Consider the following 26,403-nt stretch of genomic DNA (forward strand, 5'->3'; position numbering starts at 1 on the left):
GGGCCAGGTTGAAAAGGGAAGGAGATAGCTGACAGCCCAGCCTCTTTCCTCTTTCTAACGTGAAGGAAGGAGACAAGAGACCACCAGCCCGCACTCTAGCACAGGGATTTCTAGAGTGCCATCACCATTCTGGTGAAATCATCATCCAGAACATTTTTTAATAGTGTTTCTCGGAGATATGCCCATGAGGCCCTATCAAATCCCTTCTCTGCATCTAAAGTTATTGCTACAGTATCAGAGGAAGTAGTCTTGGCTTATGCTAGGATATGGCACAAAGGGCCAAATATACTACCAGCAATTTTGCGACTTGCAAAACTGGATAAACAACAGTGTGTTTAACACTGTTTGCGATTCCCAATGGGGTCACAAATTGCGAGGCTCATGAATAGTAATGAGCCTCTCGCAAATTGCGAGCCCATTGGTAGTGACAGGCAGTCCCAGGTATGGTGCCCTTGCGGTTTCAGCCGACCACCATGTCTGGGACTGCTTTTAAATAAAGCAGTTATTTTTAATACAGCCCATTTTCCTTAAATGGTTTCGTGTCATTTTTTAAGGGCAGGTAGTGGTCCCTGGGACCACTACCTGCCCTTAAAAATATTTTCAGAGACTGTCACAAAGGGAAGGGGGTCCCCTGGGGACCCCTTCCCATTTGCGACTCCATTGCCACCCTCTTGAAGAGGGTGGTAATTTTTAACCGCAATTGCGTTCGCAAAACATTCGTACATGAGTTAGAGCAGGGGTCTCCAACCTTTGCTGTACTGAGAGCTACTTCTGATAAGTGAAAATTATCGTGAGCTACTAAGGGCCAAGCAACTCGCACATTTTTCGGAGAGACTCTCTCACGCGCAGCTTCATTTACTTTTTAAGGCAAGCCTAATTTCTTCAGAGCCCACACTGTGGTTTGAACAAAATACTTGAGTTCCCTAGAAACACTGACCTCATCTGAGCTAATCAGCGCATTGGGTGGCCTTGGTATGCTCCTCAACATGAATTCCTTCCCATTATCCATGTTGGAGAACCCTTAATTAGTTGCAATGTAATCAAATTTAAACAGACGGTAAACATGGGTGAAGGGGAGGAAATGAACCCTTAATCTTCATGCTGATGATCTCTGGCCTTCACCTGTAGGCCACACATGACTCCCTTACTGCTTCCCATAAGACCACTTCCCATCAAGGTGAGCTGCTCCCCTCTCCTGCCCTGACTGCAAATATGTCCCCTGGTGGAAGTGTTACAAGGCAGGCCAAAAGTAGAGATAGGGACATCTTATGGATTTTTGGGGCCTGGGCCATAGGTATCTTGGAAGCTCCTGTTTGGATTAGATTTGAATTTATGATCCATTCGCAGCTCTTTCATGCCCTCTTTGGCCAGGTCACTGACAGTGCACAGGTACACTTGTCCAAATTCTAAAGCTGTTACATTTTATATATTCAGGAATAGTGGGGTGTGTTTTCAATGTTGCAATGCAGCAGCTCACTAATATTATTGCAATTAATCCTTGTGATCTAATAGGAACTTTATTTATGGATGTTGCATGAAACATAAACACACCATTTCTCTGCAAAAACGTCTGTAATAGACTTTCACAGACATTAAATATAAATTAAAGTTGAACAATAAAACAATATGTTGAAGAATTATCCACGGTTATAAGGGCAAGACTCTGTGAAGAACAGAGTTTGCTCTATCACGCCCCCCTGGAAGGCTGGGGCCTTGGGCCAGAATCCACTTTTCCCACATATAAAACATCTCTGAGCAGAGGTATTTCTAACTTCTGAGTTGGCATCCATTCACACCCACTATACTTTGAGAGCTTCAATCAGGGGATCTGTACCTCAAGATCCCCCTGCAAATCATTTTATTTTTTAGATATTTCATATAATAATCCAGCAATCTATATCATGATGAAAATGCAGTTTGCTGTGAAACCTCTACTATCTTGCTAATTCTTTTTGCTGCACCCCACGGATGTTGTTTGCAGAACTTGTTTAGATTTCAGTCCTTGCCATGTTTGCTCACTCCAAAAGTTTGCCATTGAGTTAGGCACCGTGGCACGCAATGCATATTCTTGACCTCTAAGTGTAACTTTCACCAAACACCAAAAATCAATTTTCAGCACTTTAAAGGCTTTAAACAATAGGAAATGGCCACCGTAGTTTTATTTTCCATTAGGGAATGCTATCTATGGGAATCGACATGTTGCACAAAATATTGTAATTCACAAGTGCATTTTAAATTAGTGAATTTTGGTACGATCAGTTTACTTTTGTTTCACTGCCAATAATATGAAGTACGTTTTGATATTTTTATTTTACTGGTTAGTATCACGGATCTCTTCTCCCCCTCCTCACTCTCTTTACGTCCCATACTCTTCACTGACCGTGGATCTGGGCAAGAATGTTTTTGGTGCCTGGGGAAGAGAAATACTAATGCTGGGGTACGGGTGCGCAATTATGCTGCGACTAATTCAGGCAAGAGATTCTGCAGGCTGCAAACGCACAACATTGGACGTGCACAGTACCATGCTGAAACAAAAAGCGGTCTGATCGAAATCTAGGAAAGAATTGTAGGAAGCATCCTCTCGCATAGTCAGCTTACACGTACAACTACACAGCAAGAACAACTAATTCAGGCCAGGGCTTACCAGTCGATCTGCTGCTTCACACGCGGATCAAAGATACGGTGCCTGCCTGGAAAATTCAAGTGGCGCGGGTACTGGTAGGTTGCAGTTCAATATTGCCTGTGCCACACCACTTGCTCACTACCAAGCTCTCCAGCCCCTGCTGCTCTGCACTGGAGCATGTCCTGCGGGAGGAAAGCGCGGTGCCAGACTGCGGAAGGCAGGTAGCGCAAATATGACTAATGACGTCCTCTTCAGTCCGCCCCGCCAGCCCCTGCTAAGCTTAATTGAGCTTATCAGAGCAGCAGGTTTGGATGAGGGCGGGCAACGGCTACTGAAAAAAGGCAGAAAAAAAACCAAGGACAATAAAGGGCTACTAAATAAAAATGCTGGCGTGAGCTACTCACAGGGCCTCAGCGTGCTATCGATAGCTCGCGATCGACCGGCTGGAGTCCCCTGGGTTAGAGAGTCGCTATTTGGAAGGGAACACCCCATCCAAATAGCGAGTCTCTAAACACTTTTCTGCGGGTCTCATTTCATTTGCGACTTGCAAAATTGTGTTAGTACATGGCCCTTCTAATTTTAGCATGCGCAAGCGGGTCGCTAACCAGTTTGGAAATGCTAAAATTGGTCGTACATCTGGATCTGGCCCAAAACGCATGTGTTGTCATTGGACATACGATTCTTCATTAAGCCTAGCTGGACAAGACTAGTTAAGAGTGGTAAATAAGGTCCAAGTCCATTATAGAGGATTTTAGCATAGATCTTTGCATTTAAGTTTTTTTGTGAAATTGGTCTATAGTTTATATCAAGTGTTGGGTGCTTACTCTTTTTTTGGGAGCACCGCTATAGGATTTTATACACAGTGGAGCGTACTATCAGAAACTCAAAGATAAGGTTTTGGAGGTTTCTACTCAACGTTTTAATCCAGCTTTTAGGCCATCCTTTATCGTGATCGAGGTTCAGGAGACATGTAATTTAAGAGCGACAAAAGGGTATATTGATAGTACCATTCCCATATCAGGGTGATTCCTATCAACATTGGGCTGAAGCTGCTTTATTATTGCACTGAGTGTACAAACTGTGGCTGGGAGATATTGTTTTCCTGAAGAAGGTGGCAGTGAAATTGTATGGTCCACCGAAACGCATCGATGCTCTACTGTTTTTTAGGACGCTAGATCTTTGGGACATTTGTGATGCAAAAAGATATTGATGTGTCAATACTAATCAAATGATCCAATACAGACTAGTGCTGTTTTAATGACACAATATTTTGTCTGATCTATTCTCCCACTTTGTTGTCTCCAATTGTACTTTTTTTTTATGAAGTAGAATTATTGTACTTTTATGTAATGAGTGTGTATGTTTTCTGTCAATCCATAAGGATTTTTAATTTTGTGTCTATATTTCTAAGTGTGTACATTTGACGTATGTATTATATGTGATATTCACAGTTTTTGTACACGATACGGTTTTTAATAAATTGACTTATTTCAGGAATATTTAATATTATTTTCAGTTATGACCTTTATATTTTGGTGATAATGGATGCATGGTGAGTGTTTAATTGAGCTAACCAAGTAGGTATTTATCTGACCTTTGTTTTAGGTAGGAGGCCAGAATTTGTGCGGCCTTATTTGCTTCCCACAGTTTCAAGCACGTTTATTTATGAATCCAAACCCCTGCCCCTGCTTAGTGTGGGGGCATCCAAATTGGACATTTGACGAATCTCTAGGGCCTCAATTTCTTGCTCTAACCCTGATAGTTTGCAACTATGGGCTTTATTTAGTTTAGCTTTATGTCTATTAGAGTCCCTTTAACGGCTGTCATAAGTGCATCCGAGTAAGTGGCAGGGGAGATATCTGCAGACATTTTGTCATTATTGTAGTAAGGAATGTTTTTTTTTAATATTGTCCCTGGATGCAGCAACTTTATTGGATTCATCACTGTAACACCAGACATTGCAGGATGGTTTCGTGTTAACACCTGTGAGGGATAGGGATATACAAGAGTGATTGGAGACCATCCTAGGGAGAATAGCTGTCTGGTCGATGAGATGTGTGTGAGTTGGAAATGAGGCGATAATCAATTCCTGAGTATGATTTGTGCGGTTTGAAAAATAGGTGTAGTCCATGGAGTCAGGGTGTTACAGTCTCCAACAATCATGTAGGTTGAATCTTGAATATAATTTGAGGAGAGATTTGTTGGGATCTTGGAGCCTGAAATGAGGCTCTTGAATGCGGGTCCAAAGTTGGACCTAGGGGGACATTAAAGTCACCACCCATAATAATCAATACGTCTGCTGGGATATAGCATAGTGGGGCAGATAAGGAGTCCCAGAGGTCTGGATTATCCGAGTTCGATCCATAAACATTGAAAACATGGAAGAAGTTGACATTTTTGGAAAGTTTTGTGAGTATCCATCTTCTCTCATTATCTATCTCATGTGAATCTATAGGCAGACCAGAGTTTCTGGCAATCAAGGCCAGCATACACTTGTCTTGTTTGGTGCGGGGTGCACAGAACTCTGCAGATCCAATGGTGCCCTAATGAGGCCACCTCTTTGGGCCCAATCTTGGTTTCTTGTAATAAAATTATAACGGCTTTGAGTTTAAATACATAGATTAAAAATGTTGGCATTTGACCAGATAATTAAGCCCCTTAACATTTAATGAGATCACCTTCTGATTCTCAGAGTGGGGAGAGCTAGCCATATTGGAGGAATGCATGAATCGGAGGAGATACATGGGCATTGGAATCACCTTGGCACCATTGTGCCCCAAGGAGGACGATGGTCGGCACATAGCTAGTAAAACTAGTTCCACTGTAATCATACTCCTCGGGTTATATATGTACATCTATGGCTCATATGGGGAATTGTGTGAAGTCGTACTGTTGCAGTGAGTGGACAAAGTAAGATCAAAAATTTGGTTTGTCATGTCAGCAGTCTTAAGTAAATTGAAAAAGAGGAACATGCTAAAATATATTACAACAAAGGCCCTGAAAGAGTAAACATCCAAACGCCCCCCCTTCTTTACCCCCAAGACCCCCAACCCTAATACTGAATGAGGGAGAGGCGACAGTGAGGTAACATCCCAGCGGTCATGGAAGTAATGTAACAGATCTAATGCAATGCGTGGTCCAATGATCTAGGAACAACAAGCGAAGTGACATATAATACTGGGAAAACAAACATCATTGGCTCGCATGCAAACTTTCTGAGATATATATATATAATTCTATGGGAGACTGGTGAACATTTAGAGTATTTAGCTAGGTCCCATATAAGAACCAGAACACATGTGCATATAGCCTCGTAACAGGTGTAACAGGTTTAAGTGAGACCTAAAACCATAAACAATCTAGAAACAGAGATATCCTGGCTTTAACAGACCATGCATAAAGACCCCTTTCTGAGTTTCAGCAAGCATGGAGGCACATCCAAGTGTGTAGGTAGTTAGAGACCAGGAGAGCACATAGTGTATTGCAACAAAAGTACATCTTATCATGAAGAAATTCCTGAAATAGACAATAGTACTGAACAGTAAATAAAATATCAATACAATGTTGAGTGAAACAGGTACATTGGTACACCCATTTATACTATCAAAGGCACTGACAGAGGTCTTTCCATATTGATACCCCCTTTACTTAAAGCACCTGTGACACATGTAGTGTTGGTAGCGTAAAGGTCTACAGATAATTTGTCTCGTAATGGCTTTATTTGATGGTTTAAATGAGGGGACTTGGCGTGCTCTCTCTCTCTAGTTCAAAGCCCTTATTAAAGACAGGCCACAGCTTTTGGAAGCCATTTCTCCAGGAAATAGAATGAAAGAATCAGTTGACTCCTATGTCCCTTCAGGTACTCCAAAAATCTGTAAATGTCCTCAATTCCTATCCTCCAATACTGCCTTGTCCATTTGGAGTGACTTGGAGTATGCTTGAAGCCTCATAATACCCATGCATGAGTTGAAGGCCATGTCTTCCATTGTACTTATTCGAGTTTCTGCCTCAGCCACTTTATTGTTAATGGTACTAATGTCCGATCTTAAGGAGAACAGTTCTAGTTGCATCATATCTGTGTTGGGTTGAGAGGATAGAGCTTGATATCAGTACCTCAACTTCGTGCCCCATTACAAATGGTATAGGGGTGAATATGAAACAAATGTAGAGGGTGTGTTGCCACTATTTATGACTTTCTTCATTCAGCCATAAATCACACACCACAGGGCACAAATTTATCAAGTGGTATAAAGACACCCTGTTCACGAGACAGTGCCTCCAGACACTAATGGTTAATCAGACAGGTTAATGATTGAGGTATCCTGCAACAGGATGAAATCTTGTAAGGGTTAAAGGCAGTGTGCCTGAGCCCTGTTTTGTTTCTTGGACCATACTGTTGAATCTCCTTCCAGAACCTGAGAGACCTCTAATCAGAGGTAGCTGACAACCCAATTCATGAAATGTCAGAGCCTGTTGAAGAACTGTAATCTTCATTCTCAGGGAATACTTACTAATATAACAAAGAACTTGGCACAGAAGCTGAAATATGAAAAGACATCTTTATTAAACTTAATTAAGTGAGGCCACGTCACACAGAAGCCGTAGCAACTGAATGAGGTAGTCTGAGGAATACAGAGAACAGAGGCCTTCTATCTGTTTAGGAATACAAAACTCAGCATAAAAGAAAGGGGCAGTCCTTGCTTTTGCAAGCATGCAAAATGCCTAACATTCCTTCTTACACAAGCCGGCCAAACCCATAATAAAAGACCACAACCCATATCGTAAACAGGTCATAAAAGAAGGAACAGAAACAGATGAGAAGTAGGATAAGGGGTGTGTATGTGCATACCAAACTTTACAATCTCCTGTGCTCTGATCCTTAATCTTGATCAGCTACTGGGCAAGGAATTGGCCTAACAAGGTCAGCTTCAGGCAACAGGGTCAGTTCACTCAGGTCATCTAAAAGTCAGCTAAAGTCATCTGCCTATGTGAGGGCAACCACAAAATGGCTGCCATGCACAAAATGGAACCCAAGGGTTCAGAACGAAATCTTCAAATACACAGTGAATCCATCGGTGTAACATGACGAAAACACTCATACTTGCTGAGCTCACTGTTTACGGTTCGCTGTTACCAAAATCGTAACAGAACCACGACCTTTATGACCCAGGTTCAGAATTCACGTAACCTCAGACCCTCGTTTTGCCCTTACATAGGCAATAACCTAAACTCACGTCAATCTGAATCCAGGTCTATATTCATCAGATCATCAAGATGTTGCTGGAGCATAATCCTATTACTTAGCAACTCTCTTCGGGACAAGTCTCCTTACACACGTAGTAGCACAAAGGCCGCATATGGCAGGACAAAATAGGGAATACCTCTATCTGTAGTATGTGGCATAAGACCACACACCCAACAATTAGTGATGTTCACTACTAACTGGTGTTGATGCAGAAGCTGTACAAAGGAATTATTAATAAACTCTGACCTCCTAACCAGTTCATGTTCAGATAAAATATGGAAAGAATGCGAAGAAGTAGTAGTAGGAAGAGACATAGGTTGGGAGGTGGGTACAGATGTCAATGGGTAGCAAAAAACAATCCCACCCATCAGAGACAACATCATGCTTAAAAACACTAGAAAACACATTTTTAAGAATATATAGACAACAGGAGAAAGTAATGACCACTATTACAAACAAAAGCATCATTTTTTACAACTCTAAGCAGAAAGCAAATCCCAAAACTATCTAGCAACACTTTTTTATGGTTCCTATGCATCTCAGCAACTCACTACATGTTCAGGTGAAACAGTGGCGATCCTCACCAATGCTCTCAGATGAAAAGGGATACTCTTCCACAGAGAATGGACTTTATTCCGCTTTTACCAAACAGAATACCACCCTAAAACAATGCCAGCAAAACACCAAAAATTAGTCTCCTAACACCCATTTTATGCAATTGCACGGGAAATACCCAGAGTCCGTCCAAGCCTCTCCGGCAGGCTTCTATTGTTCATCAAAATCCTCTTCTGTTGTTTTCTTCCGTATGGGCCTCTTCGTTCAGGCCTTTCATGAAAATGGTCCTTCTCAGTATCCGCTGGAGTGCCCTCCTGGCAAACACTTGCAGCTTATTTGAAAGTCTCAATGTCTCAAGGCAGTGCACCAATATCTCTTCTCTGCGACAAGCACTACAGATAGTGTGCTCTCCATTGATCAAGGGCACAGATCATCTCATGCAGACCCAAGTACATTTAATTAGGAAAGAGCAACAGGCTTTCATACTCAGCAACACTTTCAGACTCCAACACACGCTTTTCAATGTCAGAGGATGCTCGGGCTGCTCTTTCATGGGCACCAGAATGCCAATCTTGGATCCTCCGGTGCACTGCACTTCCGTTGGAGCAAAGGAAACAAAAGGGGGGGGTGTGGCCAAAACTCAGGCCAAGGGGCTCAATGGACTGCCTACTGTCAGAGGTTACCAGCACATGATAGGTGAAAAACTAAAGCCTCAAAGCAAGAAGGATCCTGCTCTTTTGCACTGAAAACTGGTTCTGTGATGTCCAATGCCATCTGATGGAGCAAGTATGATTCTTTGGAGATATCACTGATGACACCCTGACGATCACTGTCTGGGTGCTGGGACTTTTCATCTGTTAGCTGTTGCTAATGGGATTGTGGATGAGTTCCGCAGGTTATTATTACTTAATCCCGCAGAACCTAGTGACGTAGGAAATGGCATAGTTGTTATTTTCTTCAATTCAGTACAAAAACAGTTCATTTTAACAAAGGGACTGCAAACAGGTGGCCTGCAATCTTCAAAGGAGTGGCTATACGCCATGGAACTATTGTGATCTAAAATACACTGTCATTCTCATAGAATACAAAGACAAAGGCAATAAGCAAAACAGTGCCTCTAATTTCTTCAATTGGGTTTCCATGTGAGAGCATATCCCCTACCATCTAAGGGTAGATAACTATATGAGAATTTTATCTAAATGGATGTCCTCACACATAGTGACATCGTCTAATGGGGTAAACACATTTTTTCTATCAATGAACCAGTCTTGTTATACAAAAGGGATTTATACATAATATGGGGGTCTCTGGTACATTACTGCAATCTGGAAGTGTGAACCTAATACAATAATAACAAAAAGAAGGCTAACTGGTGAAAGGAATATGGAAAAGGGAAAATGGGACTAGGACACAGCTAACATCCCCAATTACTAGGGACGATGCAACATCAATCAGGGGAAACATTAGGCCTTGTTTCCTTTATGGTACAAAGCCATACACTATTCAGGAAGCAGAACAAAACTGACTAATGTAATATAAAAATTAGGTCACCATGCACAAAAGTCACAGATCTATAATTTATCCTTACGTCCAATTCAGGATACATAATTTTAGGGCTGCCTGTTCCTTACAGGAAAGGGGGCAGTAATGTGACTGTAGGTGAAACCTTGTTTCCTGTATATCTTTTTTATTTTCCTTCAAATACCATTAAAGCCAAATTTGACATACACTGATAAAGTGTTGTCTGTCTTTCTGTGAAATTTAGTGTCAAAGCAAATCTACCCAACTGTTTGAAGGATACACATCGTCATGTATATCCCTTCACAACACAGGTAAACTTGTAATAGTATCATAAGCAGCAACATAAAACATAAAACATGCAAAAAAAACCGCACAAAACGGACATGTCAAGCCATCAGATATACTCGCTGTATATCAAGCACAAAAAAAGTATAGACAAAACAATAGCATATATAAATGAGCAGTGACGCATAATACCGTGTCAGGTTTAAAATGCTTACCCTCCTTTTTGACAGTAGATCACCAATTAGTGGATATCTGCTGTCAAATACAACTTTCAGACACACAGAACCAGCAAGAACAATTCATGATAGAACCAAATACACAAACATGAAAAACGCATGGACATTTCTTTCCAAAGGAGTTACGCAAAAACACATCTCACGTGTCTTGTCAGCCTTAAAATCACCCAGAACAATCCATGAATGATCTGCGGGCAGAAGCAGGAAAAAAAACCACAACACACAAAAGAGAGACTTTTTTCATAGCAAACAAATATCAATTATAACTTTTAATCAGAAGACAAAACATAATACACATTAACAGACACAAAAATAAAGTTCCATTACTTAACTGTTACCATCTAGTCAGTCACCTTGCAACATGAAGCCCTTTAAACTTTCCAAAAGTACAATTCTTTCACTGACACTCCATGTTAGCCTTGCGCCACAATTCGTTCTCACTTGGGCATGTAGCCTTCAACATTTGAATAAAGAGCTTCCTCTTATTTTCTGTCTAAAACTTAATGCAATGCCTCATTTTCTGTCAAAAATAAAAGCAACTAGCGGACATTATTTTTTAGAGCAGAAATACAAATGTATCATTTCTGCAGAGCATTTAGCATGTGTTGGGACTTTCAAAGAAACCTTTTTCATATTTTTCCCTTTGGAATTAAGTTCTTTAATTTTGTGGAGAAACCAGAAACCCTTCCTTTTAGAGGCCTGTTTAGCAAGGTCATTCTGCATTTCACAGAGACAAGTCCTAATTTAAAAGGTCACAAATGTCAACATGACAGCCTCCTTCCATTGTTTACAGGAAAACTAAAGATAGCATCTTAGCGCAACTTGAGCAGCCTGTTCCGGATTCCTCCTAACCTGCAATAATTCACTCTATTTAAAACACATGTTATATATATTACTCCTGTTAGGGGCTATAATTTATTTCTATACTTATATTATTAAAACATTTACTGTGAATAATTCGCAGAACATAAACACACATACCAGTTTTTAGAACAACTGCTTGTTTGCAATGGTACTCATTTCATTAACCTTAAATAGATGAAGGTCTCAGTTAGGTCCAGCCAAAGTTAAAAACCTTCAACCCCGATCTTAAACTCAAACCTCTGCACCAGGCACATTGGCTCACTGAGCCATTAAATGCAACCCCAAATGGGAACAACCTGCAAATTTGTGTTTTATACCTAAATGTATGCATTTACTGAAGCCTAAAGCACTTTAAAGCTATTTTAAATGGCAAAAATACCCAAATTCGACTTTGATGTTTGGGGCACTTAAAAATAAATATCCTATACTTGTGATACATATTAATCATCCTCAGAATGTTCTTTACAAATTTCAGAGATTTTTAATCAGACATATCCCATGTAAATCTTTAAAAAAATGAGTTTTTTACGCCTGCGCTAAGTGAAATTCTATATGCTAATGTTCTCATCATGCGGTATAGCACAACTTAAATTAAATTTTAATGCTAGGATGTCATAGTATGAGCATTAAGCTTCATGAATAGTAAAAAACGAATTTTGTAGCACTTATTTTTATTAATTATTTTTCATAATTAATAAAAAAAATAATGAACCCAATTATTTTTGATAATTCCACATATAAGAGCAATCTGCATCCCTTGCCTATCATTTTTAGACGCATTCATTTATAAGCCCAAGCACAGACGCCTAACTTGAAACATGACAAAATGTTTGCGCCATTTTTTTCTTTCTAAAAAGGACAATTTTATTTAGCAACAGACCCAAGAATATGCTTACAAAATGTTGCTTAATAGACTGAAAACATCAAGAAAAACCACGATCAGACATTGAGCTCATTTCAGATATAAACAGAAAGGGGTGAAACACTCAGGACACACAATACGGCGCGCTTTTAGCCATGCATTTCATGAATAGCGCCAGCGCTATTCACTTACAAAAATTGCACTAATGGGAAACCCACATAGACATTTAAACCCACATTTAACCCACAAACCAATACTCAGAACAAAAATAAAGGACAGCCCACAGACTGTACTTAAACCAAAGCATTTGTAAATATTAGTTGTAAGTCATATTTACAAGAAACGCTTCTCAATTGTGTTTTAAAAGACTGCAAAAACAGCCCAACAGACTGTTGTATATCCAAGAAGCAAAAATACACTCAATTCACTAGCTTTGGTTAGCAGAACACCAAACAAAATCTTTCTGCATATCTTCATTCATAAAACTGCACAGAACAAAGGATCCTTGTTTTGTATTATGTCATATTTTAATCCCCTGGGGATACAAAATCACCAAGGAAGAAATATGTTTTTAAATCTAAACCTACTTAGATATTCCCTTTAGGGAAAGCCGGCTAAACCAAACGTATACAAAGTTGGCCAACACAAAGCTCCAAATTTGCTAAGATCAGGCGTCTTATAGCTCACTAATCTAGCTTCAAACTTCAAGGGGCTATCTCTATCAATACACTCGTAAATATACAAGACCCTCGGTTTTTGAAAATTGCAATCTTCAAATAAAACCTAAGGACCAAACAAACTAAGAACCAAACTAAGGACCAAGAACCAATCAAACTAAGGACCAAAGAACCAAAAACTAAGGACTCAAAGAACCAAAGAACCAAAGAACAAAGGACTGGGAGCGACCCACTTATACTTAACTCTTACTTTTACTAATCAAAAGGTTATCCAAATTCTAACTGTCAAGTTCTACATGACCTAACGGTCTTTTTAAGAATACTCACGCCAAAGAAGGTTCTCAGTCAGGAGTGACATCATGTGGAGGATCAAAATCAGGAAGATCAGAAATATACTGGGCTGCAGAATCAAAGAATCTCCAGAATCCCTGTGCACAGAGTACCTCCTTAGTAGAATCCTGTTCTGTCCTCCTCAGTAGATTTCAGTCCTCTGACAAGATCACTCCCACAGAAAGTCACTTCTCTGATGAAGCCCACGTTGGCCGCACCATTTGAACAACTGTAATCTTCATTCTCAGGGAATACTTACTAATATAACAAAGAACTTGGCACAGAAGCTGAAATATGAAAAGACATCTTTATTAAACTTAATTAAGTGAGGCCACGTCACACAGAAGCCATAGCAACTGAATGAGGTAGTCTGAGGAATAGAGAGAACAGAGGCCTTCTATATGTTTAGGAATACAAAACTCAGCATAAAAGAAAGGGGCAGTCTTTGCTTTTGCAAGCATGCAAAATGCCTAACATTCCTTCTTACACAAGCCGGCCAAACCCATAATAAAAGACCACAACCCATATCGTAAACAGGTCATAAAAGAAGGAACAGAAACAGATGAGAAGTAGGATAAGGGGTGTGTATGTGCATACCAAACTTTACAATCTCCTGTGCTCTGATCCTTAATCTTGATCAGCTACTGGGCAAGGAACTGACCTAACAAGGTCAGCTTCAGGCAACAGGGTCAGTTCACTCAGGTCATCTAAAAGTCAGCTAAAGTCATCGGCCTATGTGAGGGCAACCACAAAATGGCTGCCATGCACAAAATGGAACCCAAGGGTTCAGAACGAAATCTTCAAATACACAGTGAATCCATCGGTGTAACATGACGAAAACACTCATACTTGCTGAGCTCACTGTTTACGGTTCGCTGTTACCAAAATCGTAACAGAACCATGACCTTTATGACCCAGGTTCAGAATTCACGGAACCTCACTGTGTCACAAATTCTGTTAAGTCATTTCTGAATTGCCATTTATTAAAAACACCACGTGTCATGCCAGAAACATGCCATTTATTTGCCTTGCATGAACCATTCCTGTGTCACTCACAATCACTTTGGATGACCATGCCTCAAGAATATTTCAATAATACCAAGTACTGTTGAAAACTTGAATTTGTGGAAATAAAGTTACACTAAAAGCACCTCAGCCAGCACAAGCCTCTTATGTTTATGGCATGTGGTGCGCTGCTATTTTAATGTCAGGAAAGTCAGGTTGGAACAGCAGTGTCATTCAATTCTGTTCGCAGCTAGCCCTGGGTACCAAAAATCAACCTCAGCGCTGATGTACTTTCTGTGCCTATGGCAGCAACAGGCTTAAGCCGCCATTCATCTCGCCGTCCAAAGCCACGCCCCAATATTTCTTTATTTCAGTAGTTAGGGTCTTTGGGAAAACCTTGAAGGATATAAACATATGACCGCTTGCTAAATTCATATTTTGTCTTCTTTTCAGAAATCTACAGCTTTCCTTGTTCATTTTTAGGTCAAAGACTGCGATGGCTGTGCATGCACAGTTTCGCTTGCGAGATCTAATGAGATTGAGGGAGATTCACTAGCTGGCTTTAAGCCCCGCCCCTCTTTCCCATTGGTCGGCGTCACCGTTCATGCTAAACGGTGGCCGGCCATTGGGAAAGAGCTTATGGTGACGTACAGTTTTCTCTCTTTCTGCCGTCCCACTTGGACTGACTACCCTTACTTCCTGTTGGCGTAAAGGATTGTTATCTTCTTTATGGGTCCAAACAGATAGCCCCATAAAGAAGATAATAAATCTTTTAAGCCAGCAGGAAGTCAGGCCAAGTCCGTCCAAGTGGGACGGCAGGAAAAGTGAAAATTACGATGTCATGGCGAGCGCTTGTTTACCTAGTAACTTTGAAACAGGTGGGACGTTCATGGTCTTTTCTTTTCTCGAACCGACAGAAATGGAACATGAACATTTTAAAATCTATGGTAGTAATGGTGGCATTCGTGATAATTATAGGACATTTTATGAAATTAGCGCCCCCAGTCCACCTTCGGCTTTCTGTGCTTAGAGAGATTCTTTGCTGCAGGCGGACCGCCTGAATTGAAAGGCGACAATGAATATTGTGCCTTTGCATTTCTTAATTATGCTAAAACGTGGCTGTCTACTTCGTCGTGCTATAAACAGCTCAACCAGAGGATGAGCGTGTGTTGCCCTGGGCACACACGCACCAGCACGCGACACTGTCACCTATTGTTCGCATTAAGTCTGGTTCTCCTGACGACCACTGTCCACCTTCTATACTACGGGACATCTGCCATTCCCTACCCGACTGCATCCTTCCTTTGCTTAACTCTTCTCTCCTCTCCGGGACGGTACCCAGCTCCTTCAAGGAGGCCGTTCTAGTGCCTCTGTTGAAGAAGCCTGGAGCAGATCCGGCCGTCCCGGCGAACTACCGTCCTATCTCTCTTCTACCCTTTCTTTCTAAAATCTTAGAAGCCCATGTCACTGCCTGTCTCTCGAGGTTTATCGAGTGCTCCAACTTTCTCGAAGCCAACCAGGCCGGTTTCCGTCCTGGTCATTCCACGGAGACTGTGATCCTGGCCGTTTTGGACACCTTGAGAGACGGAGCTGACAAGGGTACCTCCCAGGCCTTGGTATTATTAGACCTGTCGGCCGCCTTCGACACGGTGGACCATAATATCCTTCTCCACCGTGTCGAACAGGCCGGCATCCAGGGCCTGGCGCTGGCATGGGTTAAATCCTTTCTTACTGGGAGATCCCAGACCCTCAGCTTAGGTACATTCAGGGCCCCCAGGGAGCATCTGCCTTGCGGGGTCCCCCAGGGCTCCTCTCTATCCCCCCTTCTCTTTAATCTTTATCTTCGCCCTCTTCTTTTCTCTCTGAGGCAGTGGGACGTCACCGTCTTTAACTACGCGGACGACCTACAACTCATTTTCTCTCTAAACTCTCCCTCTGCTATCCCCACCTTCCAGGCAGTCATGTCCCATATCTTTCAGTGGATGTGTCAGAACCAGCTTAATCTGAACCCAGGAAAGACGGAGCTCCTCCTGCCGGGCAAGAGCGCCGTCCACTGGGGTCCACATTTTTGGCCGGCAGAGCTTGGCTCCCCTCCCACCCCGGTGGCCTCGGTGAAAAGTCTCGGGGTCACTATCGACGCTGGGCTCTCTCTCGGGCCGCAGGTGGGGACGGTGGTCTCCTCCTGCATGTTCCAGCTACGCAGGATTAGGAAGGTGGCCTACCTCCTCACTCCCCAATGCCCTGCTGCAAGTCATCATGGCCCTCGTTCTGTCCCGCCTGGATTTTTCAAATTCCATCTACCATGGTTTGCCCAAATGTTCCATCTACAGGTTGCAAATCATTCAAAACCAGGCGGCGAGACTGGCCCTCGGGATACCGAAGTGGCAGTCTGCCAAACCCCTCCTCATCAAACTGCATTGGCTCCCTGTCAGCCTAAGGGCTGCCTTCAAGCTTGGTTGCCTTATCTTTAAGTCTCTTTCTGGTTCTTGCCCCGCTTTCCTGAAATCCCTCATTCGACCCTACTGTCCTTCACGCAATCTTAGATCACTTCATTTACATCTCTTGGTGGTCTCCTCCTTTAAACTCTGTAGATCTGGTGGTCGAAGATTTGCCTTCCTCGGCCCCAAATTCTGGAACTCCCTCCCCCTCCCAGTCAGGATCTCTGGCACTCTCATCCAATTCCGCAAATCACTCAAAACCTGGCTCTTTCCACAAACTAGCTAAACTTCCTCTGTTTCTTCTTAGCACCCTATCAGCGCCATGATACCCACGGTGACAGTGCGCTTTACAAGCACCCCCTTAACATAACATAACATAACATTGTTCCACATATCTGTCGGTACAATGTTTTTTTCTTTTTTACTGCTACTATATGGCTCTGTTATTTTGCCCCAGGAAGCTCCTGTTTGTCCGTGAAGGTGTCCCCGGTGCCCCACCCTCCTCAGAACACTGTGAGGTGAGACAGAGACAATGTATTAGATATTATTATACAGCGAGGTGGCCCGGCGAAGGAGCCCTCCGAAGCTGCATACCCCACAGCGCTGTGGCACTCTGCGGATACCTATGTGAGACCGGGACTGGCACGGCTGCCGGATCGCCCTCTCGCCTCATGGTGGTGCCATGTGGATCGCCTGCTTGGCATGGATCGCGCTATTCACTGCAGCAGGGGACGTCTCCACTGGTAAGTTCATTGAACATTCTAGATTTATGGCCAAGGCCACTGGAAATATGCAGTTCTGTAGCCGCGCTATTTGTTTTTTTTGAGGGGCAAAATTAATGATTTACCGCATTTGCCAAATAATCCATCAGCTGCTGCATAATCTTTAGATTCAAATTAAAAAAAAAATGTTTCTAGTTCAGGGCAAAAAGTTTAAAAAACCATGGGACACGTGTTTATTCAGGTCAGAAGGCCCTTTGGAAGAGTTGACTGGTTGCCTTCAAGTGATTGTTGCTGTATTCGGGTACTAAATGGGTTTTAATAAGGGGGAATATTTTCCAGAAAGAGTTACCATGAGTAAAACTGACAAAATAATGTCGTGATTCTATCACTAAATGTGCCACATTGTACCACATAAATTGCATTTTTTGCTGCATGATCTAGTCAACCCTGCCTCATAATTTGTTCCTTCTCTGCCGCATAGTTCCAGTGGCCCTGCTGAAGGTTGTGCAACAGGGGAAGCATAAAAGTGTGTTCTCTGAAAACTGTACTGGTGAAAATGTGTGCGGACATTTGCTCTGCCTGACAAGTGCCAAAACGCCCTTCACACCAGTTGATCCGTGCAAAACAGGCAATTTGCACTATTTGGTTACTCATAATATTGCTGAAATTGCAGTGCAAAATTACGGAGGCACCAGTGCAAGGTCTATGGCAATATTGAAGCAAATTTACATTCTCCTTTTACTGATGTAGGACTTTTTAATTATGTTCAGACTTTTTGAACATGTGTTCTAGTTGTAGGGTAGGTTAAGTTGAGACGGTGCCAGACTGCAAAAGATGTCCTTAAAAATTGTCTTGCTGAAAGGGCGCGTGACGCGGCGGATAAGATGGCCGCTCCCCCCTGAGCCCCACGATTTCGGCGGCGCTTCCCTTACGAAGGTCCCGTTTCCAGGCAGCGAATTCTGCTGCAAACGGCTGATTCCGGCGGCGGAAATGCTCCTCCTCGCCTGGGTATGCTTTTTTTTCACTAGCGCATTTTGTTCACCTGAAAAATGCGAAAAAGCTGATTTCTTTATTACGGCCGCCATTTTGTTTTTTCATTTTACCCGTTTTTTAGTCAAGCTCGACCTTTCATGCCTGACTTTGGTCCCTTGGACTCATTTTTTCTGGATTTCGCTTCTTTTGATGGATCCTTGAGGCTTTTCTGCGCCTGTGACATGGGGTCTCCTTGAATTTGTCTTTTTTTACCTCAGTTTTTTCTTTTCAAGTGTGCCACTGGTTTATGAGGTACTTTCTTCCACTCAGCATTGGGCGCACCTTATTTGCTGTTGGTGCCTGTGTTTCCAAGCCTCATACTTTCCATCTACGTATCTCTCTGCTTCAGTGTTGTGACTTTTTGGGGCATTTCTTTGACTCTACATTTTGCGAGTTGCCTCCTTTCTTGTTTTACATTGCTCCTTTCAGCAATTGTCAAGATGGAGCACCCAAAGGCATCTATCTCAGCTTCTAATACTCGCAAAGACTCTGCTGCTCCTGGTAAACGCCTTAAAAAGGATCCCCCCCTCACCATCTAAATCTCCACTTCCTGTTACCCTTGAGGATATTATGGAAGAATTACGCCTTATTCGCCCCTTTATGGCTGACACCACTACCACTCTTCAGAGACTGGACGATAAATGGTCTAATTTGGACAAGAGGGTATCGGATGTTGAACAAAAGATTAGTGATGTTCAAGATGTTGCCGCCAAGGTTGTTAGCCTTACTTAAGAAGTGGAAATTCTCAAAAAAACTCTGAGGATTTGGAAAATCGTAATAGGCGCAACAACCTACGCATTTATGGTGTTCTGGAGAATTCGGAGGGGTCCGACATTATCCAATTTTTGAAAACACAGCTATTGCCTATCACTGGACTGCCAAAACACATTGATGTGAACATTCAGAGGGCGCATCGTCTTGGTTCTAAAACATCTTCCACCTCTTCGAAGCCTAGGGGTATCATTGTGTACTTTCTTCTTTACTCTGACCTCATGACTATCCTTCATTCTGCTAAGCAACATAAACAGCTTCTTTGGTCTGGTCACAAACTCTTTTTCACTCAGGATGTTTCCAAATTGACCGCTGCTCGACGCAAGGAATTTCTGGATTTGAGACCCAAGCTTCGTTCCATGAATGCAAGATATGGCCTCATACACCCATGCTTTTTCAAGGTCACTTATAAAGAAAGAACTTTTAGCTTCGACGACCCAGCTGACCTTCGGAAATTCATCACTACCCACAAAGAAGATTCCATGGAACACAGCAATTCTTAATGTTTTACTGTCCTCTCCTGTTGCTGTATGACTTTTGGTCTTTTTGTCCCTCAATATAATATGTTTTCATTCTCCCATCTTGTTTTTCAGGTCTCTTCTCCAAGTGTTTTGGTTTTGTTCGCGTTCCTCACTGTACTGTGCCGTTGTTCGTCTTATTCGTTCCAGTTCGCTGCCCTCCCTTCATAAATGTTTGGTAAGTTTTCCTTCATTTGTTTTTATCGTCATGTTTGGTCTCCCTCTCCGCTTGTATCATTTCTTTTTTTTCCTTATTAAGTATTCTTGAGATCATGCCTCTGACGTCCTATTTTATTGTGCGGTCGTCTTTTCCTGTTGCTCCCGCTCTCACTCTATTGCTCTTCACGTTCTCTATCCTGTATGGCTGAAGCCCTTCTGGTTTCCCGCCATCCTTCTCTTCTCTCCTTTTCTCAGGGGAGCTGTGTACTCCCACTCCCACTTCTCTTCTCCTATACTGTCTATTCTCCTCTCTCTTTCTTTTTCTTCAAGGCATTTTTCTTGTACTTGTACCTCCTTCTTTTTTCTGTCTTCATTCTCCATTGTTCTCTTCCTTCTTCACATTGCGTTTTGAGTTTACCTTCTTGGTTTTAGGCTGTTTCTCTTCTGCTATTGCCTATTTTCTCCATTTTTCATTCCTTATTTCCTCATGCTTATCTTTTATTTTTATTTTTAAATGAATGTCTTCGAGTCATTTCTTGGAATGTGAAAGGCCTTCGTAACCCGATTAAAAAACAACGGGTTTTGTCTCACTTAGCCAGACTGAAATGCCAAGTTGCTCTATTGCAAGAAACCCACCTTTCACTAAAAGATCTGTCCTCTTTACGCAAACAGTGGGTGGGTGATGTTTTCTGTTCATCTTCAGTTAATAATAAGAATGGTGTTCTTATTTTGTTCCATAAATCGTTGTCTGTTCAGTTAAAAATTGAGATTTCTGATTCAGATGGTAGATGGTTGTATTTAGATGTCAAAGTTAATGATGCTGACTTATCCTTTTGCAATGTTTATGGTCCAAATGGTATTGATCCTGCTTTTTGGAATGATTTCTCTACATTCCTCTCCTCGCACATTACTGTCGATTTAATTGTTGGAGGTGACTGTAACCAGCTAATGGACCCCTTTTTGGACCGTAAATGCCAGACCAGGTATATTCCTAATAAAATGCAAAAGTCCTTTTATCGTGCAATTTCCTCTAGAGGTTTAATTGATTCCTGGAGGCTCTCTCACCCTGACACCCTGGAATTTTCCTTTTTCTCCCCTGTCCATGCTTCACACTCCCGCATTGACTATATCTTTCTCACCCAACACATGTTTCAATTCATGACAAATGTTGAAATTGGCTCTATTCTGATTTCCGATCATGCCCCAGTCATTCTAGACATTGATTTCCCTCCCCTCTTCCCAACTCTCGCCGTTGGCGCTTCAATAACTCTCTTCTTTTGGACCCTCAGTTTGTTGAACAATTCACTCTTTTTATGGATGATTTCTTTCATACTAATCTTAATTCCACCTCTCAATTCCACTTCGTTTGGGATGCTTTTAAGGCTTCGGCCAGAGGCTTTATTATTGATTTTGTTTCGCGTAAAAAGAAATTGTCCCTCTCCAAATCGTCTCTTATCCTTAAACAAATTAAAGACCTAGAACACCTTTTCTATACGTCCAACTCTCCCGATGCTCTTTCTTCTCTTATCAAAGCTAAACTTCAATTCAATACATTTTCTTGTGACTCTGCTTGCAATCATCTTTTAAAATTTAATTCCAAGATGTATGGTGGTCGCAATAAAGCGGGTAGGTCTCTTGCCAACTACCTTAAAATTAAAAAACAAAAATCTAAAATAGCTGTTATTACAGATGCTGCTGGGATTCGTCATTGTACGGATGACAAGATCCTCAATTGCTTTGTCCCATATTACTCCTCTTTATACACACCTGAATCTACCCCGACTCCTTCTCAAATTGATTCCTTTTTTCTCAACATACCCAAATCCTCTTCCTCTGCTCTCGACCTCTCTTCTCTGGATGCTCCCATCTCCGAGAAAGAGATATTACAAGCAATTACTCTCTTACCCAAAGACAAATCTCCCGGTCCTGACGGTTTTACTGTCCGTTTTCATTTTCAGTTCAAGAATTGTCTGATACCTCACCTATCCTCCTTGATATCTTCTTTTCTCTCCGCTGACGAATCTAAAGGCTCCTTTACACAAGCCATGTTATGTTTACTTCCCAAAAAAGATAAAGATCCTTCCCTTTGTAAGAATTATCAACCCATTTCCCTAATCAACACTGATTGTAGAATTTATGCCAAAATTTTAGCTTCTCGTTTATCTACTTTTGTCCCAGACCTCATTAACATTTACCAGTCAGGTTTCGTTAAGGGTAGATCAATCACAGATAACTCTAGAGCTCTCCTTAATATTATTCATCTCGCTTCCAAAATGACAACTCCTCTTGCTGTTATCACTCTGGATGCTGAGAAAGCTTTCGACAGGGTTAATTGGGATTTTTTGTTTGGGGCCCTTCGTTGGCATGGATTTAGCCCTCATATCATTAAACTCATACAATTACTATATTCCTCCCCTTCCACGTCCATTTGGGTTAATGGTTCTCAGTCGTCTTATTTTGCTTTACACAGGGGTACTCGACAAGGCTGCCCCTTGTCTCCCCTTCTTTTCATTTTAGCATTAGAACCCTTCCTTGAAAAGATTCGTCTTTCTACCTCCTATACCGGTTTTGTTTATAAATCATTAGACATCAAGTTCACAGCTTATGCTGATGATATTTTACTTTATATATCCAATCCTGCCACTTCCCTACCAGCGCTTTTTTCTCTATTCACTGAATATTCTTCTGTCTCTGGTTATAAGTTAAATATAGATACATCTGAAGTACTAACTCTCAATAAATTCTGTCTTGCTCATATGTTCCATGGCTCCGGTTTTGCATGGAACTCTACTAGTATTAAATGTTTAGGTATCTTATATTCCTCGTCCATTAAAGACACTAATAAGATATTATTTCCATGCTTGATACTTTAATAGAGAGATGGTCCCCTTTATTCTTATCTTGGTGGGGTCGTTTGGCGACTGTTAAAATGATGCTTCTCCCTATTGTCAATTTTTACCTTTCTATGTTGCCTATTTCTCTTCCGGCTTATTTCTTCACTCAGATCAATCGTTTTCTCACTCGTTTCCTTTGGAATAATCGTAAACCCAGGTTATCCATCTCCCGCCTTCAACAGCCAAAGCATCTAGGTGGTGCAAATTTTCCCAACATTGTTTGCTTTCACTCTTCCTTCACTTTAAAGCAATTCTAGCCATTTCTTGCAGACTCGCCCCCCCCTTTTTCCCACTGCTTGGAGTGCTTTAGAGCAAGCCCAATTATCGCCTTTCCCTTTTTCTGCTGCTATTCATTTGTCTCAACCCCCTATACGTTTTCTTTTTCCCACCTTTAAGCTCTCTAGGGCACTTTCTCTTTCATTGTTTCGCTCTACCTTCTCTCAGGCGAACCTACACTCCCGTACCCCGTTATGGTACAATTCTTCCTTGAAGATCAATAACAAGGCCATATTCTGGAAGGAATGGATTGACAAGGGCATTATGTATTTAGATGATCTCCTTATCGATGGTTCTGTACTGGATTTACCCACTCTTTGCACCTCATCTCATATATCTAACACTCATTCCTCTCAATTTCCTGACCTCACTATAGCTTTGACTCCACTCTCCTCATTTCATATCACCTTATCTGATGCTGTCCCAACTGACTCCACTCCCTTAGTTTTTACTTCCCCACACAAAGCGGCTGTCATTTATAAGATCCTCTCCCGACCTATTTCTGATCGCCCCAAATCCAAACCTGAACTTGCATGGGAAAAGGATCTTGCAAAGGATTTTTCCTTTCCTATTTGGGAGTCTATATGGTCTAAAATCCACACAGTTTCTCGTTCCGCTAGCACCACTCAGACCCTTTTTTTCTTTTATAATAGACTGTTTCTTACTTCACACGACCTTTTTAAGTTTAAGGTCCTAGACTCCAGCCATTGTTGGTCATGCTCTCACCCTGATGGTACCTTACTTCATATGTTTTTTCAATGTCCCTTGGTTGCTTCCCTTTGGCAGCATATATGGTGCAAGCTGAACGAAATTCTTAACTCAAATCATACTTTTGACATTGTTCATATTTTTCTAGGTGGTTCCTCTCCCATTTGGACTGTTTCACGCAATGTTCGTAATTTATAGATTTGTTTATAGCTATTTCTTTGCAGATTATTACATCAAACTGGAAAGATACTTCAAAATCTCTTCTACTGCCTGGTGGAATTTATTATGTCATCACCACAGACTTGATCGTGCACATGCTACAACTACCTCCCTTTTAATCATAAGAGATTTGTTATGGTTACCCTTAACTGACTTTCTTTCCAGACGCCTACCCTAATATGCCTCTCCTCCTTTTCCTATTTTCTTCCCTTCTCTCTATCCTCCCACTTGCTGTCCCCTTTTCTTTCACTCTTTTCTCCTTTCCTTTTCTTTTTCCCCTTTCCTTTCCTCTCCCATCTCCAAAAAATTTCAAAAAATGCTTTTTCCCTTAGTATATTGTTTATATTCCCCCTATGGGGTTTTTGCTCCTCTTATATTTCACTTTCTTATTGTATAGTGCCATTTTCTTTCTTTGCCTTTTTCTTTTATTGATTGTGATTCTGTAATGATGTTTTACTTGGTTTATCTTGCTCAATAAAGCTTTCTAAACTAAAAAAAAAATTGTCTTGCACCTGGGAGAGAGAGAACTCCTGCATGTGTAACTTTATTTTTGTAGTGTGGTCTGAAAATATTTGCGAAGGGGCTGCAAGTGGTGTTCTCAGGTGCACAAAACCAAATGTAAATGCTTTTAGATTTTAGCACAGAGAGGTTCCTGACATCAATTTTAGATTTAAAACCGGGGTGGCAACACCCAGGGCTTTAAGAAGGATTAAAACAGTGGGGAAGGGGGGTGGGTCTCTAAAAGGAGCGTGGTCTGAGTAATTCAGGGTGTGGCTTGAACATATAAACTATGCTTCCCAAAGTGTGCCACGCAACATGTATTTTGGCCCCCTCTCTGAGCTTTCTGTTGTTCCATCCAGATATATAACACAACTGACATACAACCAACACAAGCCAGCTCTATTGGCTTTGCCAGTGGTTGTTAGCTGTTTAAAAAATAATGAATAACAACAGCGATTTTGTTGTAAATAATTAATACTGATAATGTTTCTTTTCTGAAATTAGGAGACTGTGAATTAAACATTGCAGAGACCTGGGAAGGGTCGTGGTCTTCATAGTGTCTCAATCGCTCCTGTTTTGTTCACTCTGTTACACACTTACTCCCATTTTCTCTTCACATCTGGTCGATCTGCTTATCTTACATTTCATCTTGTTCCTCTTTGCACCCTCTTTTCACTCTCTCTCCTGAATGCACTACCCTCACATTTCCTTCACTTCACCACCCAGAAACACAAACACTCACCTCCAAGCAATGCATTTTCTTTTCCTTTCACCTTGTCAATTTGTGACAACTGTGTACCTCATACAAACATAGTTGATTAGATTCACAGATGCAACTGGACTTCGTGACCATTGCTCTGTGCGCTCTGCAGAGAGGCCAAGGATTGGATGACCAGGTATTCTGACCACCTTTTCGACCCACTGGCAGTCACTGTTGGAAGCTCTCACTGTCTCCAGCCTCAGATCTGTAGCTATCAATCTTGGCCTGCTATAGACACCTGGAGGTAACTCATTTCACAGCACTCACTATACAAGAGTGATTATCCACAAGAAAAAATATAGAAATACTATATCTTGAAACAAGCATTAAAAATGCAATAGGTCTCGCTTTTTATTAAGTTAAAGCCATTTGCTTTGCTATACAATACCATTAGAAAAGCAATGGCTTTAACTTAACCAAAGGCAAGACCTGCTGCATTTTCAGTGCTTGTTGGTTTTCACACTGGTTTCCAGCACAAACTGAAAGTAGGTTGAAAGCACCAGAAAAATAGGAAAAATGGGCTACCAAAATTGTGGTTTAAAAAAAATAGGCTTTTTAATTCAGCTGTGCATGTTCCTGAAAGCTGTGAAGGTGGTGACTTTAGCACAGCAAACCGTTCGATGATGCCATTGCTAGGAGAAAAAAAAAGTTTTATCAAAACAACTTTTTTTCCTATTTCCCCCCCCCCAAAATAATAAATGTTGCTATATTTTGCCTATTTTCTCAGTCTCTTCAAGGCGAATCCACAAACTCTGGGTCTTCTTTTTTAAGTTCAAATAAAAATTTTATTAATATAACAGAGGTGTCAGTACATCAAAAGGAGTGAGATACAATATCATCAATAGGTAAGGCAAATTAGGTAAAACCGTAAATAAGGGAGGAAAAAAAAATGAGGCTAGGAGTATAAAATAAATGAGGCTATGTACATGGGGGAAGGCATTATAAATTATACATGAAAAATTGAATAGTAGAGAAATTAAAGGAACAAAAGGTAATTCAGGGAGGTTTAGAAACTTCTTGCTGAAAAGGGGGCAAATGAGAGGGACGTTTGGCACAAACATCAAGGTACAAGGTAATGGGGAGCCAAAGGGAATGTCTTTTCGGGGCAAGGTTAAGGGGATATACAAATGCAGTATCAAGTCTATGGTTATGACATACATTGAACCACCAAGCTTTGAGAGTAATGTCATTTGAATTTTTCC

Source organism: Lissotriton helveticus, chromosome 2_1 (genome assembly GCF_964261635.1).
Source record: "Lissotriton helveticus chromosome 2_1, aLisHel1.1, whole genome shotgun sequence".
Taxonomy (NCBI): Eukaryota; Metazoa; Chordata; class Amphibia; order Caudata; family Salamandridae; genus Lissotriton; species Lissotriton helveticus.